The sequence below is a fragment of the Meleagris gallopavo genome, chromosome 1 (assembly GCF_905368555.1).
Source record: "Meleagris gallopavo chromosome 1, MGAL_WU_HG_1.1, whole genome shotgun sequence".
Taxonomy (NCBI): domain Eukaryota; kingdom Metazoa; phylum Chordata; class Aves; order Galliformes; family Phasianidae; genus Meleagris; species Meleagris gallopavo.
The window spans coordinates 22,430,894-22,439,696 of record NC_139404.1 but is presented as its reverse complement, the minus strand read 5'-3'; positions in this window follow the sequence as shown (position 1 = coordinate 22,439,696).

Below are 8,803 nucleotides of genomic sequence, written 5' to 3'. Positions count from 1 at the left end.
ACTGAGCAAAGACTTAGTTCAATTGGATTTCACAGAGATGACAGGATCTGTCAGTGACTTTAACAATGAAGGTTTTCTCCTACATCTAGTTTTGTATGCCAAGTTTCTTTGTGCTTCACCACAGTCTTAGACACAATCCGTGTAATTCCAGTGCAAAAGTCTAACTCAAGACTGTCTCTTCAGTGCAGAGAGGGATCTGCTATGTACAATTTATAACCAAAACAGTCACCCACCTAATCATTATGAGGAGTTAAATGAGTACATAATTCAAGGATATCTTGTAATGACCCACTTTTGTCTTTAATATGGACGAATATAAGATGATAGCATTAGTGATCTGATTGGGATTTAAAACAAAAAAACAACACAATTTTGAATTCCATCTGTCTTCCTTGACAACAGGTTCCTTCAGCGGTGTGAAAATAGTTCAGGACAGAAAAGCCAATACCAGAACACTTTTCCAGCGAATAGATATCAAACCCCTGCAAGTTTTCATCAGACAAAGAGCAGTAAAACAAAGAAACAAAGCCAACCAGGATGTGCTGCTCCTTCACAAGGATCCCACTAGAGCTCAGTCTTGGCTGTGCCCATCACAAAGTCTGCACTCCACAGGACCTAGCCCTGGAAAGCACAGAGAAGAACTGAGTTAGATTCTTAGGCCATTGAGTCACATTTGAAGCCTATTCCCTTTTATTGGATAATAGCCTATACAATATATAACCAGAAAATTGGCAGCTCCTTTACACTGCTATTAGTGTTAATAGCTAATGAACTATAAAAGCAACAGGGTTTTTTTTTCCCCAATTGATTAATTTAAATTTAACCTTAATTTGTTTAGATCTCACTGAGAAGCCGCTACCTTATTCTGAGCTACAACTGTTGCAATTAGCAGAAGTATCCCACTGTGAATATAAGGCTGATTGCATGCTATGCATCTATTGTGAGATGACACTGCTTAGATGTCTGTTGAAGAGATCAGACAACTAACTCCAAAAAAATACAGGATTATTTGCAAATATTTAGTCAGCAGCATATTCTGAAGTGGACTGTTTCCATTTCAAAAAACATATGCATGTTTTATAACATGGTAACATGCTGTGGGTGAAAAATATTGCATCCCTTACTTATTACATCCACTGTTTCTGAGACTCATTTTTACAGCTATGAACAAAATGTTTACTTTTTTGTGATACATTTCTGTTTTTCTCTTTTTATCTTCAGAATTCTTACCACTTGGATTCTAACATAGCATCTCCACAGAGCAAGTAGATTTATAAAGAAATTGTAGCACTTGTGGGAAATTTGTGTCATCGTAAAGCAGTACAGGAATGAGGGGAGGAGCGTGTGTAAATTGTTCGGAGTTGCTGTTTTGATGCTACATGGTTTTGTTGTTGGGAATTCCTTTTGTTGATGTAAGAGAAGTTTGTGAAGTTTAGGTGATGAATCTTTATAAATGTACATTGTAATGTGTTATTGGATGTATATAATGCATATTTCTATCATGAGCTTTCAAACACCCATAGCTCACACTGGTGCCACCTTCAGTGGGTGGCAAATTCTAAGACACTTCTGTCAAAGCTTTTAATGAAAATAAACTATTTTATTAAAAATCCTAGATTGTTTTTCATCATTAGATAAACGCTAAGAAGGAGATTTAAAAAATGCTCATCTAAACTGTAAAGACTTTCTGTTGCTTATGCTGAAGAATTAATTCTTACCAGAAAATAGAATACTGTAGGATACCACCAGATTTTTAAAAACAATAGCAAAGTAAAATTCTGTGATACTGGAGCACATCCAGATCAATTGGGGTATGGCTTTCCCGAAGGCTAGGAAAGCCACATATCAATAGAAAGTTATTAGCTAAAAATAAGGTAATGTAAATTATATTTTACTTTTCTAGATTACTGATACCATAGGGTAATCACACACCAAAAACTGTGTTATCTGGCCACTCTGACTCAAAGGAGATTTTTTCATTCATTTTAATAGGATGTAAATTCCACTCTCAGTAAGAGAGACCCTGCACAAACAAACAAAACAAAACAAAACAAAACAAAAAACACAACAAAAAAACACCTCAAAACACCTCACCCACAACTCCGGACATCATCGTTGTTATCAGAACATTATAGTTTCCCATTGGCTCTTCAATATCACAGCATGGCAGAAGCCCTGGTGTTCAAGATAAAGGGTCACCAAACTACAGTCCTTCATTGCACGTGAATCACTAACCTGACAAGTGCAGCTGCCATGCCAAGAAGATATAAAAAGACTCACGAGTGAGGAACTGCTGGTAAACAGCCTGCTGATTAGTTCCATTCCCCAGAGGTGGGAAGAGGCAAGAAAACAGGTGGTGTCTGCAGTCACTGCCATCAGCTCTTCTGCTTCATCATCAGCTTCACATCTGATCCAACCCCAGCAGTCTCAAGACCACTGTGAGACTACTCCTAGCACTTCTCTCCTCTTGGCTTCCTAAGGATAAGGTAGGGGTATGATGGCTCTCAAACATTTGAAGAGGTTGATAGGTATCCAAGTGTCAAGAAGGTTGTCTGCACTTGTTGCAGATGTTTCAGAGATAAAGCAAGTATTCCCTTCTGTGCAACTTCACACAACCCACGTTATATATGTGTGGAAAATATGGATAGTTTTATGTAGCTAAATTTGCTTATGCTAGCCTTGGTTAGATAAACTTACTCATTCTCCCAGGACATTATTTTCAAATACAATTTTCTGGAAAGGCATGGATATCAAAAATAAATTTATCTTGAATGAAGTGGGTTTTTGTTTTGTTCTTAAAGCAAATGAAGGACGGGAATCCTGATGATTTCAAACTGTTGCAAAGTTTTAACAATTTAATAAATTCAAATTAATTCTGAGTATTTCTTTAAGAGACAGCAGAAATCTCTTTGAATTTAGTTTTTCTTCACAGCAGAAACCACAACCTTTCTGATCCCTCAGCAGTGCTAACAACTAGAAATAGCAACTGCTTTGGCACTACCTGCAGCTCTTACAGCTTTCTGGGCCAGTCTGCCCAGGCATTTAGCTACTCTGTAAGGTCTTTTTGGCAGTATTTAGACACAACCATAGACTCCTGAAACAGTCTTTCCATCTTGCACTATGAAGTCTTAAAAGGTACCAGTTTTCAAACACGAGTTAAGCTTGATAATGAAATGTAACAATTGCTAGAGTTCAGTTTACCCAGTGTGTAAAAGCACTAAGTCTACACAATACAAGATGGAGTGCTCAAACCCAAGGAGAAAGAAGAAAACAAGCAGGTCATGTTATCTTAAATGAGAACACTTTCCATCTCTCCTCTTTGGGCTGAGACACTGCGCAGCCAGGTACGCAAGATGTAGAGCAACCAGCAACTACGGCACATACTCATGAAGCAGCAGGAATGGGATCTCACACCTGCCTCCAAGGCTGTTTGGAAACAGCACATCCACCTCAGCTTGGTCTCCTCTGAAAGCATGACCTAGGAGAAAAGATGGAGTCATTTTTGCTTACTGTTCTGCTGGCCCCATCAATATTGTCACATCCAATGCAAGCCAACTAGAAGGCACGAAGATTGCTTTCGCTCTGTGTGCTCCATGATCTAGAGATGAAGACTCTCTCCTAGGATGCAGACGCTGGGGCTATGACTCAATTCAGCCAAACTGGGCTCCTCACCCTCCTGCTGTGGTGATAAGCAACTTCACCACCAAGATCTTATGCAGAGAACACTAACAGCATTCACTGGGATTTCCTCCTGTTCTCCCAGCAGGCTCCAGAAACTGGATTTCCTAGAAGGCTGCTAGAAGAAAGCAAACTACCTGCAAGGAAAGACGTATGTGACACAGGAGAAACTGAGTCTTTTTTTCATGCCATTTCAGACACGTATGTCTCTCCACTGCGCAGAAGAGGTAAAAATTTATGTTCATTTGCTCTCTGTTAAGATATCCCAACTTCACTGTAGGCATTACCCAAGGTAGGCAAGTTGATTGGACTCACACTGCTTTGAACAAGACTGTTCTGAATGGAAGACAGCCCAAAAAAAACACAGAGAAAATAAATGATTCGTAACTGAATCTCTGATGATTCAGTAGTTTCAGAATTCGATTTCAGAATTCGAATTCAGATTCGTAACTGAACTACTCTATGTAATGTTTAGCAACTATTTGACTGGAAAAAAAAGAAAAAGGGGGAGAGAGATCTTCATTCAGCACTAGGGTGAAAAAAAAAATCTTTCAAAACTACTGGGGTGGAGGAACAACTGAATTAACAACACAGAATGAAAAATTAATTCCCAGAATCTAAAATAACAAACAGTCCATGGACTGGCACACCTGAGATTCCTGCTATTGATGTTAAAATTATTTCTATCTGGCTATAGCTTGCTTAAGCATACAACGATCATCTTAAATAATCCACATTAAAACAGATGGATCTCTTATGGAATATCAGCACTGAAAATCTGTAATTAGGACAATTTCATGCCACAGACCTAGGACGCAAGGCAAAACTGATTTTCTCTCTCTCGTGCTATGACTATTTGTCATTTATGTGAAAAGAAGCAGTCAAAGCAGGAAAGACAAAAAAAAAAACAAAAAACAAAAACAAAAACTATGCTGACTTTATAGCACTGGACTCAGCCCAGCAGACTCTTCCTTACTCTTAAGCTGGTTGTCTCTGGTTTCATAGTATCATAGAATCATAGAATTGCTCAGGTTGGAAAAGACCTTAAAGATCATAAAGTCCAAACGCAACCTAACCATACTACCCTAACTCTAACAATCCTCTGCTAAGTCATGTGCCTGAGCACCACATCCCAAAAGCAAATTCCTCCCAAAGCAACAATTTCTTTTGTACAGATGTTTTATCAAAGTCTCCCTGTAAATTTCTACAGGGTTATAAATGCTGATTTGCTAAAATTATTTCTATAAGAAAGATTTATTAAAAACGTCTTATAAAGTAGCACCCTCTGTAATTAGTACAGAGGCAGATATAAGTTAAATTTAGTAAATGTAGCTCGGCAGTGATGTACTCCTTTGCCTACATAAATTACAGTAGCTCTTTGGCCCCTCCAACTTCCACTACAAGTCAGTGTGATGAGCAACCACATTCAGCATCAGGGAAGGTTTAGAACAATTTGTGACTGCTTTTTCAAGAAATATGAGTTCCATTTTCAGATAATTCAGTCTCTGCTGCAGTTATTGTCCTTACACAGTTTAACGTCATCACATACATTGTAATAGTGCACCGCATTTCTAAAGACTTGTGAGAAGCAGCACACTCCCTAAGAAACAGAAACACTGTTTATAGGGGAGGGTATCTCTGCTTCTTACAACTAGCAAATCAAAAGTTCTTACAATTAGCAAATCAAATGGCCTACGAGTTCATTATCTGCAATCATAATAATTATAAGTTGTCCACAAATGTAATTATGAATTTGTTTTGGTCTTTACCTAATTTTTCCAGTCAGTGCTGCTGTCTCTCTTCAAACCAGAGTCAGACGTTCCCCAAAATTGAAAAATGTCATCAAATTTTTTTCTCATTTTCCCAATTTCACTGTAGGCAAAAGCATTAGGGGGCACAAGCAAGCACTGGCCCCCAACTTCTAATATTAATTCAAGTAGCCTAAAGTATTTTAAGATTGTATCCCTATTTATGATGTGCAGAGTACTGTATTTTCTGGCAAGCTTAAAAGAAAGAATGATTAATTAATTACTGCATTCCTCATCAGTATTTTTGATACCTTATTTTAGGAATCAACACATTTATTCTTTAAAATCTAGCAGGTAAAAAAAAAAAATAAGATAATCTTTTGCATTTTCTGGTGAACACAGAAATAGAAACAGTGTTTTCCAGTTATAAAGCTAAATGTGTTTTTTTCCTTCTGAACATACTGTGGTTCAGGTTTTGTTTAACTTCATCAGTAATTAATTTCTGTCACAAACGCTTGTTCAGAAAAAAAAAATTTCGTCTGAAAGTACTTATCAGCCAAGAGTTTTTCATTATTGCTACTTAGAAAGCTTCTGTTCAAGACTATTTCTCTCTAAGTCGAGTTAGACAAAGTTTTTACATGGACCTATAAACTCGTCAGGCATTTCATGGTAATATCAAGAGCTTAACACATATTTTAGACGTATTTTGAAAAGGTTTATTTTTTGTCAGCTGTTGTACTTAATTGCTCTGAGCTGAAGTACCCTAAATCAAGGTTTCTCTCACATGCTGTGTCCATCTGCAACTGAATCTTGATGTTCCATTACTGAAAAGAAACATTTATTCTACCCGTGTAGCTGTAGATAAGCTGCTTGCACTTATATTTTCAAAGTATCAATTTTTCCATCTGAAATAAAACTTAAGATGCATTTTTTATATAAATAAATGCATAGAAACAGATTATCTAAGTTTTAATTGATCAGTAACTGAAGATTTCTTAGAAATCACATAATAATGGTGCTGAAACATCAGTCATCTGAAGGGCAGAAAGGTAGGAGAGGTTTTTTATTTTCCACAGTCATGGTTATAGGATTGAATACTGTGCCTAATCAAATATGCAGGGATTCAACCAGAGCATGTGACTGAACAGTACAGCCATTAAACAACTTCTATGAAAGCTGCAAAGGAGGACAGAAAACAGACACAGCTCACCCTTCATCACAGTATGTACTAGGTGCAGGTTGCACTGTGCCATGCGACCCTACAGCAACAGATCCAGCCTGGAGGCCCTTGCTGCAAGCAGAAGGGAACTCAGTGGGATATGGAGCTAGAACCACTACTACTAAAAGCAGAGGAGCCAAAACCACTGCTGTGTTAAGTGGCAGCAGCTTTCTGCCTCTTCTAGTTTACGGGCACTACCCAGCTGAGCTGTCCTGGAGCTAAGCTGTGACCAGACACCTCCATTTCAGCCAGCTCCAAGTGGACCCAGATGCTTTCTTTCAACCCCCTTTTGCCATCATTGTGGTAATGAAAGGGAGAAGAGAATGAAAAATAAAAAAATCAAAATCAAAACAGTCTCTTGATTAAATGCTATCCCAAATCCATTTTGAGTGCATTGAGATATGCTGGATGATATGACAGATGCTATTTAACCATTTATGAACAGGAATATGGTTTTGGGTAGCTGCTGAAAGGCTTTGTGTTTAGCTTACTTTTCAACATGCATGGATTTTTTCTTTTTAATTAGCAAACAAAGGTCTTCCTCTCCCCTTTTTTTGCAGGGAGAGGAAGGGGCTGATTACCACTACAGCAGTAGTAATGTAAAACTGGTACCATTCATCTTCAGAAAGAACTCTGCACCTGACTCTGCAAGATCCTGCTGTTGATGCATTTTATTTTTACACTGATGGACACACTTCTGTTTTCGTAATTCTGGTCACTCTTCAGGCACAGAGCACTTTCAGCTTTGACACACATTAACATAATTGTAGCATCTGACAAGCACAGAAGAATTCTCTGCTCAGTCAAATTTGAGAAAACCTGGGTGGAGGGTAGAGGGCAACAGCTCTTCCTCCACAAGGGCTCTCAGCTCCAGCAATCCATAGGCACCAGCCACATCTCTCTTTTATTCAGTATAAAAGTGAAGTTACTGTGATTGGTAGAGAGACAGGCTACAGTGTCCTCAGGATGCTAATGCTCAGCTCTGCAGCTCTGTTTATGTCAGACTAAGAGGCATCCATGGTCTCATTCTCCCAAGATCTACAAGGCACTGGCAGGATATGGATGACCAGTTGTTGAGGATACGGGTATTTGGCTGGCAAGCAGGCACCAGGAAATATAAACTTTCTGCGAGGTACAGGTGACATTTTTTCCAGTAAAAATTACTCACAATTAAAAAAATAAATAAATTAGGAGAGAAAACAAGAAGTATGAAATACCTGGTAGGTATCACTGTTAACAGCTCTAAGCTTTGGATGTATGTGAAACTGGTTTCTGTCTCTCACGATTACTTCACCAGCTCTGAATTGCCTTTGACCATTAACTAGAATTTCACTTAACCTGATATTAATCTTGAAAGACAGGAAATGAAAGGTAATGGTGAGCAGGCCTTCTGAGACATGTTTTAATCCCAGCCTTTGACACAAATATGGGTTTGTCTAGTGAAATAACAAATGAGCTATCCTTATTTCCCTGTAATGTCCTATTTCTGTGGTGTTTATCTCAAGAAATCTAGGAAGGAGAAACACTTACCCATGCCCATCACCAGCTTTTTCTGCTTCACCTTGGAATAATACTGGAGTGTCTCACTTCCACTCCATTTCAAAATGGGGTCACTAATGTGCGTAAGTTCCTCAGTAAAAAAGCATTTTTCATTGGGAAGGCACAGAAGAATCCAGATTATGCAGTTACTGAAGATCTTTTATGCAGTTACAGAAGAGAAGGCAAAATATTGATTGTTGTTTATAAACCCGCAAATGGCCTACAGTCAAGCGACACCAGAAATTCTCTCTCCACCTCTAGCAGTTGTAGTCATTCAAAAGGGACAAATTCACCACCACCATCACCCAAGGAAGCCTGAGCCCTTTTTACTACCACCACTTTGCAAGAGAGAAACTACAGAGAGCACAGAACTCTCAGGCATTAGAGTAAGCAGAGCACAGCCTTCTGTGGTGCTCAGGCTTAATGGAGACCTTTCATTCGAGAATGCCAGTGCATACTCACCCAAAGGCAGTCAGATTAAGTTTTATAGTATATTTACAGTGTTTAGTCATATTTTTTTCATCATGATATGATTTTGAGTGTTAGAGTGTGCCTGCAGTGCTTGGGTAGCTTTGAACAGTTTTTAAAAAGCTGTGAAATAAAGATACTTAACACCCCA